General features: G+C 42.1%; 1 protein-coding gene and 1 pseudogene across 1 annotated transcript in view; one reads left to right on the top strand and one right to left on the bottom strand.

The window, feature by feature from the left end:
• Positions 1–13,547, top strand: part of LOC102415868 (zinc finger protein 665-like) — a 323,254-nt gene that overhangs the window by 243,073 nt on the left and 66,634 nt on the right. The gene's annotated exons all lie outside the window — the stretch shown is intronic.
• Positions 1,313–2,209, bottom strand: LOC123330203 (annotated as a pseudogene).

Here is a 13,547-nt window from a genome sequence, read left to right as displayed (position 1 = left end):
CTTCTTGCTTCTTTTGCTGTTCCCTGTTGTTGAACACTTTTAAAGCAACATCTGCCAGTTGAGAAGGGGTCATTCCAAATGGACCATCTAACTTTTGTGATTTTCTTATGTCTGGGGAGCTTTGTCCAATAAAGGTTATGTTTACCATTCTCATTATTTTCAAAGGCCTCAGAGTTTGCATCAGAGTAGTGCCTGTAAGTATGGTAAACTCTTTCTAGAAACTCTGATAGATCCTCATTGGGTTTTTGGTGTATCTCTTGAATTTATCTAAGCTCTTTTGCCCAGGTACTCCTTTTCAAAGACCTTCTCAGATACACTTACTGTAATGCTCTCAGTTCAGTTCAGTCACTCAGTCACGTCTGACTGTCTGCGACCCCATGAACTGCAGCATGCCAGGCTTCCTGGTCCATCACCAACTCTAGGAGCTTACTCAAACTCATGTCCATTGAGTCAGTGATGCCATCCAACTATCTCATCCTCTGTCGTCCCCTTCTCCTCCCGCCTTCAATCTTTCCCTGCATCAGGGTCTTTTCCAATAAGTCAGTTCTTTGCATCAGGTGGCCAAAGTATTGGAGTTTCAGCTTCAGCATCAGTCCTTCCAATGAACACCCAGGACTGATTTCCTTTAGGATGGACTGGTTGGATCTCCTTGCCGCCCAAGGGACTCTCAAGAGTCATCTCCAACATCACAGTTCAAAAGCATCACTTCTTTGGCACTCGGCTTTGTTTATAGTCCAACTCTCACACCCATACATGACTACTGGAACAACCATAGCCTTGACTAGATGGACCTTTGTCGGCAAAGTAATGTCTCTGATTTTTAATATGTTGTTTAGGTTGGTCATAGCCTTTCTTCCAAGGAGCAAGTGTCTTAATTTCATAGCTGCAGTCACCATCTTCAGTGATTTGGAGCCCAAAAAATAGTGTCTCACTGTTTCCATTGTTTCCCCAACTATTTGCCATGAAGTGATGGGACCGGATGCCATGATCTTCGTTTTCTGAATGTTGAGCTTTAAGCCAACTTTTTCACTCTCCACTTTCACTTTCATCAAGAGGCTTTTTAATTCCTCTTTACTTTCTGCCATAAGGGTGGTGTCATCTGCATATCTGAGGTTATTGATATTTCTCCTGGCAATCTTGATTCCAGCTTGCGTTTCTTCCAGTCCAGCGTTTCTCATGATGTACTCTGCATAGAAGTTAAATAAGCAGGGTGACAATATACAGCCTTGACGAACTCCTTTTCCTATTTAGAACCAGTCTGTTGTTCCAGATCCAGTTCTTTTTTTGGGGGGGGGGGTTTCATTCACTTTATTATTCCCTTTATAAAATTATTTGGTGGCTACAGCTGGGGCCTGCATCCTCTGCACGGAAACTCTGGTGTGGGTCCTCACAAGATGGTCAGTGAATTCCCGATATGGAGACTTGGTGAACACTGTCTCTTTCCAGAGGTCAGGGGTGAGATAACTGTAAGTCTTGGAAATGGCATCAAAAGTAGCCTTGGCAAAGTTGCCCAGGGTGGCAGTGCAGCCCCTGGCAGAAGTATAGCAGTCGTCGATGCCGGCCATCATCAGCAGCTTCTTGGGCACGGGGCAGAGACGATGCCAGTGCCTTTGGGGTCAGGGATGAGACGCACCAGCACAGAGCCGCAGCAGCCAGTCACCTTGCAAGGAACCGTGTGGGGCTTGCTGATCTTGTTCCCTCAGTAGCCTCTTCACACAGGGACGATGGACAGCTTGGCCAGGATGATGGCCCCACGGATGGCAGTGGCTACTTCCTTGGAGCACTTGACACCCAGACCAACGTGTCTGTTGTAATCCCCAATGGCAACAAATGCCTTGAACCTGGTCCGCTGGCCAGCATGGGTCTGCTTTTGCATGGGCATAATCTTCAAAACCTCATCCTTGAGGGATGCTCCCAGGAAAAAGTCAATAATCTCAGGCTCCTTGATGGGCAGAGAGAAAAGGTAGATCTCCTCCAGAGATTTGATCTTCATGTCCTTGACCAGGCGGCCCAGCTTGGTAATGGGGAGCCACTCCTTGTCCTCGGCCTTGCCTCCGTGAGTTCCGCGGCCTCTGCCCCAGCCCTGACTCCGGCCGTGACCCCGGCCCCGGATGCCACTACCGAGGCCTCCGTGGAAGCCACCGTGGCCTCCCATTCCGGGGCCCCTGGGGCCTCCGGGCCCTCCCGCAGCTCTGGCGTCATCTGCCATTTGGTGTTTTCATGAAGAAGAAGCCATGTCCAGTTCTAACTGTTGTTTCCTGACTTACATATAGATTTCTCAGGAGGCATGTCAGGTGGTCTGGTATTCCTGTCTGTTGAAGAATTTTTCATAGTTTGTTGTGATCCACACAGTCAAAGACTATTCAATGAAGCAGAAGTAGATGGGAGGAATATTCTATTTAAGGAAGGGGCAGGGTTTCTGGGAATTGGGCCTCTGCCTGCTTTTTGGCCTTTTATGGTTATCCTGTGAACTATCATTGTGCTTGTGGGTGTGTCGTTTAGGTGATGTGTTAGAGTGAGAGTGTAATGAGGCTTAAGGTCAACTGGAAGTAGACTCTTCTGCCATCTTGCACCTCGTTGGGGTTCTAACTAGTTTTTGTCATGTCCTTTTTTTCTCAATGACTGTGTCATCCCCTCCCCTCACTTCTTTGAATGGTTGTGCCCTGCCCCCTTCCTTCTGTCTCATTGTGATCCTTTAGAATATTGAGAATGTTGTCTTCTAAGGAGTGATGTGGCTTGGTGCCAGAGGAAGAAAAATTGATCTTTATGTTTGAGCAGGTTCTTCCATCGAGGTCTGGTTAACAGAGGGCTCATGGGAGAGGAGGGAGGGGGCCAAAACGGGCAGAGGGAAAGTTTGCGTTTAATTTTCCTGTCTTGCCTTAAACTGTTGAGTTTTGATTTCATCAGTGCTCTCTCACGAGGCAGACATCTTACTTCATCCCACCTACTCTGAATGTGTGGGCAAGAGGGGTCAGGAGACAGAGTGACTGAGAGGAATAGATACGTGAGGAGAACAGAAGAGTGGGTGAGATCAGAGGACAGTGTGGAGGATGGGTGTTTTGCAAAGAGATGGTAAGAATGAAAGAATAAACAGTGAAAGTAGCAGGTGTTAAAAAAACAAAGTGAAAGAAAGTTGGAATCTCTTGGGACATGAAGGAGTAAAGACAGAATAGGAGAGGAGCCCCTGATCAGTATGAAAAGGGAAGCTTAGTCACTTAGTCGTGTCTGACTTTTTGTGATTCCCATGGACTGTAGTCCACTAGGCTCCTCTGTCCATGGAATTCTCCAGGTGAGAATACTGGAGTGAGTTGCCATTTCCTGCTCCAGGGCTGATCAGTATAGTGAGGGTATAAAAGGGTGGAAGACATGACCTAGGGAGAGACTTGATCCTGGGAGAGAAGGGCTGGAGTGGGGACAAAGTGAGCAGAGGAAGAGAGGGTGGAAAGGTAGTTCAGCCACCAGAGGTGGGGCAGAGTGGGGATGAAGGGCATGTCACGGATTCAATGGTGGTAACCTGGAGGACTGAAAGAGAGGGACACAAGGAAACAGGTCAGAAAGGTTGAGGGGAACAATGTGCAGAGAGGCAGGACAGCAGAGGGGAACAGAGAGACAAACCAAATGAAAGGGAAACATGTAGAAGTGAGGGGGTGGAGATCTGGACCCAGATGAATGCTGAGCTGTTTGCATATGCATGATTAAGTTGTGATGTATTTGATTCGTGGCTTTGGACTCCAAAAAATACCTTTTAAAATTATTCTGATATGGATGAGAATTGAAAATTTCCTGTCTGTATGTGTGCATCTTGTAATTATTTATATTACAATGGAGCTTCCATTTGCCATTCTGTTCAGCCCAGGGGACAGTGACTTGACTCAGACAGCTGTGGGTTACCTCTTCTGTTTCCTGGTGTGGAGTAGAGGACGGGGAGACTGGTGGAGCCAGAAATGACATCTGTCATCATGCGATGTCTAAAGGAATGTTAAAGGTGCTTTTATTCCTTCTGGTGATGGTTTTGCTTTTTGCTTTACATTGAATTGTTTTCTATAAAGAATTATTCTGAAATGTACTTTGCTGGCTTCCTATAATCCACTCATATTCTTATGCTATATTCTAAAAGCTGTTTAAATATTTGGCTATGCTGGGTCTTAGTTGTAGCATGTGGGATCTTAGCCACTGGACCACTAGGGTAGAAGGACCGTGACACCAGATTTTTTTTTAATTAAAAAAAAAAAAAAAAAAACCTTATAGTTTTTTGGAGTGGGTTGCCATGCCCTCCTCCAGGGGATCTTCTGGACCCAGGGATAGAACGGGGGCCTCAGAATTGCAGACAGACTCTTTACCATCTAAGCCACCGGGAAAACCCTGTAAAGAAAGTTGATGATCATTTCACAGTCTCTTTTCTTCACAGGGTGAACAGTAATTCCTTTAGAAATCAAACTAGATCGGTCAAGTAAAAGGTAGAAGGTTTGTGGGGGTAGAAAGAGTATCCACCTCATTAGTTTAAGTGGGACCTTATATATTTCTCAACTAGTTGCTGAGAACAGATAAAAAGAATACCTCAACGATGTAAGAGGTCTATTAGGCCCTTTCTCAAGACATACATGCTGAGATAACATTGGTACAAGATTAGCCAGGGAGAACAGGTTCCAGACAATGTCTTTATGCAAGATATACTGTTGCTGTGTAAGCAGGGGTACAACTCTTGAGATATAGCTTCCCAGGCAAGATTTATTGCAATTATAATAATTAAGATAGAGCCTAAGAAAAGCATTTCCATGACTAAGACATTCTGCTGTGTGATCATTAGTTCTGGACCTAAAGAAAGGTCAGTTCTCTGGCAAGATACATTGTTGCACAAGGCTTAAGGAAAGCATGAGTGAGAATGTTTGTCTCCTCCTTACAGGGCCTTGGACTGCCTGCCTAAGCTTTAACTCTTTCATTTCCTCCTGCTTTTAGGAGAATATTGTTGCCAGGGAAAGGGGTGGAGAAATCATTCTGTAACTTCTTCCTTCTGGGAAAGGGCGTAGACCCTAACTTGTTGAGGAAACATATTCTCCTTATCCTTATATTGAGGATCTCTGATCCAGGGGCCCTAAGTAATAGCTAGAGGAGGCAGTGGAAACTGCAGGAGCATGAACAATCACTTGTAACTTAAATGCTTAATCCACTTAGATACCAAGTTCATTATATAGTTACAGATATAAAAGCAAACAGCAAGAACCAGATGACTACAGTTATTACAGTCAAGATAGTTTTCCACCAAAGTCAAGTGAAGTCGCTCAGTCGTGTCCGACTCTTTGCGACCCCATGGACTGTAGCCTACCAGGCTCCTCTGTCCATAGGATTTTCCAGGCAAGAGTACTGGAGTGGGTTGCCATTTCCTTCTCCAGCAAGTATGGCTTTGTATTTGAGCTTCTATAGCATCACATTGCCCTGTACTGGTTAACATTTCAAAAGTAATTTGGTTTTGGGGAGTACTAGCTCGAGCATTAGAATTGGCATGATCTCGGGACACACCCTGAAGCCACATTGTCCACTGAAGATATTATCCTGGTTTAAGAAGAGCTCTTATCAAAAGTCATCAATCATAAGTTACAAAATTTCCAATAGAAGGTGCCATAGCATTTAAAAGTTCAGAGTCGGACACAACTGAAGTGACTTAGCCGTAGTAAAAGGCAAATGAGGGCCATACATAGTCACAGATTTTTTCATTTGTTGCATGTGAGAAAAATCAATCCCTTCCTATTGAGGTATTATTTGCCCTTGGGCGTTCAGTTCAGTTCAGTCGCTCAGTTGTGTCTGACTCTTTGTGACCCCATGAATCGCAGCACGCCAGGCCTCCCTGTCCATCACCAACTCCCAGAGTTCACTCAGACTCACATCCATCGAGTCAGTCATGCCATCCAGCCATCTCATTCTCTGTCGTCCCCTTCTCCTCCTGCCCCCAATACCTCCCAGCATCAGAGTCTTTTCCAATGAGTCAACTCTTCGCATAAGGTGGCCAAAGTACTGGAGTTTCAGCTTTAGCATCATTCCTTCCAAATAAATCCCAGGGCTGATCTTCAGAATGGACTGGTTGGATCTCCTTGCAGTCCAAGGGACTCTCAAAAGTCTTCTCCAACACAGTTCAAAAGCATCAATTCTTCGGCACTCAGCTTCTCAAAAACAGGAAAAGCAGAGAAACCATCGGCCTCAGAGATTCGAGACTGCAAAGCCAGTAACTCAGAAAACCTTCGTCGTGAAGGAGAATGATTGGATAGTATTTTTTCATAAATACGAGTGCATGCCAAAGGCTTATCATTGTCATCAACAAAAGTATTGTCAGCCTTAGTGTCAAAAATAGCCTCAGAAGAATTATTGTCAGGGTCATCTTGTTCTTGAATTGAGGGGACTTTTGGTTTTGTGCCCATTGCAAGAGGAGGAAGAGGAGGACTTAGGGCAGGGCTGGTGTGAAAATTTTGAAATATTTTATATTGTTCTAATTGAGCCTTTTGTGAAGTCTCATCATCTAGTTCATATTCATGTAAGAAGTGTTCCACCTGTTGTCGAATATTGGGGAGGGGAGGGGCTAGAATTACCTTGAAATGGCAGAATCACAGCTTTAATAAGAGCACATAAGGGCCAGAAATGTATTGAAATAGTTTTTCCTCATCTTAAGGCTCGTTAAAGATTCTCTTTAATCTGGTTCCAAATTGCTAAATTGAAACTGCCTTCATCAGGGAACCAGGGATTATGTTCAACCACCGTTTGGAGATAAGCCTCAATTCGCTGACACGAAACCAAAAGCCCTTGAACTTACACAAAGAACGAAAATGCAACATATTGGATCCCTTAAAGTTGAATTCCAGGAAACTCCAAACAGGGGACCCCCAGGTGCCCTACAACAAAAACCAGGGGCAAATTCTATCTTTTCCCTCAAACCCTCAACATCCAGCAGTGTTGCTGTCGATATACCAGCCCTAAATGATTTTTTCCTTTACCCTCAAGCAGTCCCTTCTAGAGTACCTACCGGATTTTTTGGACCTCTGCCCCCACAAACCTTCAGTCTTTTACTTGGCCAATCTAGTTTGACTTCTAAAGGAACTACTGTTCACCCTGGAGTAACTGATTCAGATTATAAAGGAGAGATTCAAATTATGATGTCATCTCAGATTCTATGGCAATTCAAAAAGGGGGACAAAATTGCTTAATTACTTCTTTTGCCTTACATTTCTATTAACTCCTCTAATAATGTATGGACAAGTAGATCTGGCAGATCAAAAACAATCCTTATGGACATCAAGGTATCTCAATATGCCCCACCAAATGTAAATATCTAAATTAATGGTAAATTTTCTGGTCTCCTTGACACTGGGATCTGATATTACTATTATTTCCAAAGACTTATGGCCCAAATCCTGGCCTATACAAAAAATCTCTTGCCAAATTGCAGGCATTTCTCAAATCAAAGTACAAAAAACTTATCAAAATATTCAAATCTACCCATATGAAGGACCAAAAGGCCAGCTTGCAACATTAAGACCTTATGTGACAGATGCACCCCTTAATCTAATAGGAAGGGACGTACTTATGCAATGGCAAACTCAGATATACCTTCCACATTTCTCCTAGGGGCCAGTGCTCATTTAACAAACAAAGCAATTATTAAAATAACTTGGAAGAATGACGAGACTATTTGCACGGAACAATGGCCCCTTACGAAAGAAAAATTACAGGCTACTAAAGAACTTATAGACACACAATTAGAATTAAAACATATTCAAACACATTCTTGTCTTCCTGGCCCAATGGCTCATGGCAATGAACAAGCTGATAAACTTGTCTCTTTTGCTACTCCTGAAGAGCAACATGCTCTATTACACAATAATGCTGGCTCATTACATCAAATTTGGAAAATTCCATACCGATATGCTAAAGAAATCATTAATAATTGTTCTACTTGTAGGGTCCTACATCTTCGACCCATTGCACAAAGTATCAGTCCTCGAGGATTACAAACCAATCAGTTCAGTTCAGTTCAGTCACTCAGTCGTGTCCGACTCTTTGTGATCCCAATGAACTATGGCAAATGGATGTAACTCATTGCCCTGAACTTTCTCCCTCTTACTTCTTACATATCTCAATCAGTAAAAATTCTTCCTTTATATGGGCCACATCTTCCCAAGGTGAAACTACACAACATGTTATAATCCACTTATTAACTTGTTTTACAATAATGGGAACACCTAGTTCTATAAAAACAGACAATGGCCCTACCTACATTTCTAGGCAATTCAAACAATTTTTACAATCATTTTCTATTAAACATATTACAGGTATTCCTTATAACCACAAGCACAGGGCATAGTTGAACGAGCACATCACACACTGAAACTACAAATAAAAAAATTTTTAAAAGGGGGAATACATAGGAACACTTCTACATTCCTTATCTGTTATGGTCTTTATAGACTGGGATGTGGGAACTGGAGCTGATGAAAAGAAGGCAAAGAAAAGAAGGACGTGGGGGACCCAAGTCTCGAGTAAAACAAGGGTACTTTATTTGCAGAAACGCATTCTTATATATCTTCAATAAAATGATTACTCAGCCATTAATGAAATTCCATCGGTTGCAACAAAATGGATAGTCCTGTAAGTAAAAGGTCACTGAAGAGAGTCACTGAAGGGATTCACTGAAGGGAATCCAAGCAGGTGCTCCTTCCCATGATCTCAGTCCTGAGAACTGCGTGCAGCTCTGCTTGTTCCTGTTTTCCAGAACTGATAAGGAACAGACAGTCCTTGAGAAATGGCACACAAATGAAGAAAAGACAACATATTAGGTCCCTTAAAGTTGAACGTCCCCTGACAATCCCCCCTTTTTTCATAATTGGGGGTGACTGTAGATACTTTTTGTGAAAAAGGCCCGGACCAATTGAGTTTGTTTAGTTTGAACAATTTTAGTTGAAAGGCAGCGGTATACTACAAATATAATCACCAGGATAATTATCAGTGTTATAACTCCAGATCCAATACTATGTGTAATGCTTTCAAACCATCCTCGAGGGTCTAGCCCAGATAATTGATCAGCAAGCTGTTCCGCTAAGGTTTCCAAACTGTTGGAAGAGGGTACACTCTTAGAGAAGGTTTCAAAGATTTCCTTTTGTAATAATTGTACATTTAAGGAAGCATTATCATGTATGTCTTGCAAATGAAAATTGATTTTTTCCCAATAGTAGGCACTATAGTTGAACCAAATAGGGGTAATACAAAATTGAGTAGAATTACAGTCACATTTTAGTATAACTTGTTTTTGTAAATCTATTAATTGATCTCCGACCCATTGGATGGCTGTTTTTATGTCGTGTATTTCATCTTGAACTTCCTCATTTACCTGAGCCTGAGTGGTCCACATAGTATGAACATCTTTGGTCCAATTTTGAATAAAGGTGCGTGTTTGAATTGAGGTTTGTAAAGCAATGCCTGTGACAGCGGCAGTAGTGCAAATGGCTATTAATCCCAAAATGCCAAGAATTAACCATCCAATGAATCGTTTAGATAGTCAAAGCAATTTAGTAAGTAGCCAGGAGGCAAGTCCTACCATGGGACCCTCTTCCCAGGGTCGTTAGAGATCTACTGGCAACCATAGATTATGTCGAGATCAAAGAATCAAAAGGGATTCATTTTTCAAAGAAATAGAGGAATTAAGACAAGTATACAATTTGCAATCTATACAAGTCACAGAACATAAAGTCTTATTAAACTGCAAATTCCCTATAGCTATAACAAAAGGAAGAGGAACACAAGCTTGTATGAAATATGAATGATTATTACAAAAGGAATAGTTACTATGACTACGGCTGGTCCCCATGAAATATCCAGTCCAAGTTCCAAGTTCTTCGGTGCTCACGGCAAGTTTCCAGATGTCCCATTGTTCAGGCCCAATCCGTTTATTGAGGACAATTCGAGAATGAGGGGGTGTCATTCCACCATCAAGCCAGCCAAGAAGTCCTTTGTCATGGTAATGTTCCATCATAGTATTAGTAACCTTCTATGCTACTTGAGTAGCATAATCACATACAGTGCTGTTAATATCATCTGAAAAGTTAGACAACCACATACCATGGGTCCCCAATCAACAATGGTGTAATTGGCCCCAAACATTAATTTCCCTGATTTAGCTTGACATCTGTCCCAATGAATAGGAGTATATTTAAAGTTCTTATATGTAAACCCTTTGCATAATGATTTTTGTCCTTTTCCTAGCGTTTCAGTAGTGTTGACATGGTTCTCATAGAAAGAAAGGGCAGTAAACAGTCCAAGCAATCTCCGAAAGTTCTTCTTTGGAGGCAGAAAGAAAGCCCATGTTTGTCGGCTAACGTTAATGCATAATGCTGCTGGGCCCATGCATAGAGGAAGGACTTCATACCCTAGAGAAATATTAATTAGTCTCCCTTCTTCCTCAGGATGAAAGGGCCCCTCCAAGCGCTGAAGAGGAGGCATATGTACTGAGTCATTGGTGGATACAATCGGTCCTTTATCTGTCCATTCTACAACCTGCAATAAAGTGGGGTTGGGTATAAAGGCCCAGTAAGTACGATTAATTAATTCAGCTTGAGCAGGGGAGGCAAAAGCAAGCAAAGCAAGCATAGCAATAAATATATTTTCTGGATTCCAAGGCATTCCCTGTTGAGAAGCCAGATTTTCAGTTTGAATAGTAAGGGTTTTTATTTGTCCCCAAGTAGGAAGATCATGAGGTCGATGACGTTGAGGGCGGTGCTTCTTGAAGATTTTTAGAGCCGCCATGGCCTGTGTTGGAATTTTTTCATCCCGGGGGTTTTGTCTTTTCGTCTTTATTTTGAACATCGGAGGCTCCCCTGGGGCAGATCTTCTGAAGAGGAAGCCAATTGAGTTTGTTGGATCCATCTGGAAAGATACAAGCATACCCCTTTCCCTGTAAGATTAATTTCCCAGATTTCCATTGCTTAGTTAGCCCATCTTGATACCAAATGGCTAGAGGAAGAGAGGCATCCTTCAATTCATTGAAATGTTTTTCTGCTCGTGTCAAGATATCTCCTTGTGGTAAGTTTAAAAAATTCAAAAGAAATAAAGCTGTATTAACAATAGTTATAGGATTAGAGAGTATATAGTGTTGAGATCTAGTAAAGTCTGCTCTGGATAAAGAAGATAGAAATGTTCCTGTGTATTCCCCCTTTTTAAATTTTTTTATTTGTAGTTTCAGTGTTTGATGTTCTCATTCAACTATGCCCTGTGCTTGTGGATTGTAAGGAATGCTTGTAATATGCTTAATAGAAAGGGATTGTAAAAATTGTTTGAATTGCCTAGAAGTATCTCAAAAATGACAGAATGATCTCTGTTTGTTTCCAAGGCAAACCATTCAATATCACAGTAATCCAAGTCTATGCCCCAACCAGTAACACTGAAGAAGCTGAAGTTGAATGGTTCTATGAAGACCTACAAGACCTTTTAGAACTAACACCCCAAAAAGATGTCCTTTTCATTATAGGGGACTGCAATGCAAAAGTAGGAAGTCAAGAAACACCTGGAGTAACAGGTAAATTTGGCCTTGGAATACGGAATGAAGCAGGGCAAAGACTAATAGAGTTTTGCCAAGAAAATGCACTAGTCATAACAAACACCCTCTTCCAACAACACAAGAGAAGACTCTATACATGGACATCACCAGATGGTCAAAACCGAAGTCAGATTGATTATATTCTTTGCAGCCAAAGATGGAGAAGCTGTATATAGTCAGCAAAAACAAGACCAGGAGCTGAACTGTGGCTCAGACCATGAACTTCTTATTGCCAAATTCAGACTTAAATTGAAGAAAGTAGGGAAAACCACTAGGCCATTCAGGTATGACCTAAACCAAATCCCTTATGATTATACAGTGGAAGTGAGAAATAGATTTAAGGGCCTAGATCTGATAGATAGAGTGCCTGATGAACTATGGAATGAGGTTCGTGACATTGTACAGGAGACAGGGATCAAGACCATCCCCATGGAAAAGAAATGCACAAAAGCAAAATGGCTGTCTGGGGAGGTCTTACAAATAGCTGTGAAAAGAAGAGAAGCGAAAAGCAAAGGAGAAAAGGAAAGATATAAACATCTGAATGCAGAGTTCCAAAGAATAGCAAGAAGAGATAAGAAAGCCTTCCTCAGCAATCAATGCAAAGAAATAGAGGAAAACAACAGAATGAGAAAGACTAGGGATCTCTTCAAGAAAATCAGAGATACCAAAGGAACATTTCATGCAAAGATGGGCTTGATAAAGGACAGAAATGGCATGGACCTAACAGAAGCAGAAGATATTAAGAAGAGATGGCAAGAATACACAGAACTGTACAAAAAAGATCTTCATGACCCAGATAATCACGATGGTGTGATCACTGACCTAGAGCCAGACATCCTGGAATGTGAAGTCAAGTGGGCCTTAGAAAGCATCACTATGAACAAAGCTAGTGGAGGTGATGGAATTCCAGTTGAGCTATTCCAAATCCTGAAAGATGATGCTGTGAAAGTGCTGCACTCAATATGCCAGCACATTTGGAAAACTCAGCAGTGTCCATAGGACTGCAAAAGGTCAGTTTTCATTCCAATCCCAAAGAAAGGCAATCCCAAAGAATGCTCAAACTACCACACAATTGCACTCATCTCACATGCTATAAAGTAATGCTCAAAATTCTCCAAGCCACGCTTCAGCAATACGTGAACTGTGAACTTCCTGATGTTCAAGCTGGTTTTAGAAAAGGCAGAGGAACCAGAGATCAAATTGCCAACATCTGCTGGATCATGGAAAAAGCAAGAGAGTTTCAGAAAAACCTCTATTTCTGCTTTATTGACTATGCCAAAGCCTTTGACTGTGTGGATCACAATAAACTGTGGAAAATTCTGAAAGAGATGGGAATACCAGACCACCTGATCTGACTCTTGAGAAACCTGTATGCAGGTCAGGAGGCAACAGTTAGAACTGGACATGGAACAACAGACTGGTTCCAAATAGCAAAGGAGTATGTCAAGGCTGTATATTGTCACCCTGCTTACTTAACTTATATGCAGAGTACATCATGAGAAATGCTGGACTGGGAGAAACACAAGCTGGACTCAAGATTGCCGGGAGAAATATCAATAACTCAGATATGCAGATGACACCACCCTTATGGCAGAAAGTGAAGAGGAACTCAAAAGCCTCTTGATGAAAGTGACAGTGGAGAGTGAAAAAGTTGGCTTAAAGCTCAACATTCAGAAAACGAAGATCATGGCATCAGGTCCCATCACTTCATGGGAAATACATGGGGAAACAGTGGAAACAGTGTCAGACTTTATTTTTTTGAGCTCCAAAATCACTGCAGATGGTGACTGCAGCCATGAAATTCAAAGACGCTTACTCCTTGGAAGGAAAGTTATGACCAACCTAGATAGCATATTGAAAAGCAGAGACATTACTTTGCCAACAAAGGTCCATCTAGTCAAGGCTATGGTTTTTCCAGTGGTTATGTATGGATGTGAGATTTGGACTGTGAAGAAAGCTGAGCACTGAAGAATTA

Source organism: Bubalus bubalis, chromosome 18 (genome assembly GCF_019923935.1).
Source record: "Bubalus bubalis isolate 160015118507 breed Murrah chromosome 18, NDDB_SH_1, whole genome shotgun sequence".
Lineage (NCBI taxonomy): Eukaryota > Metazoa > Chordata > Mammalia > Artiodactyla > Bovidae > Bubalus > Bubalus bubalis.
Note: the sequence above shows the minus strand (reverse complement) of the source record. Positions and strands in the feature narration are given on the sequence as shown.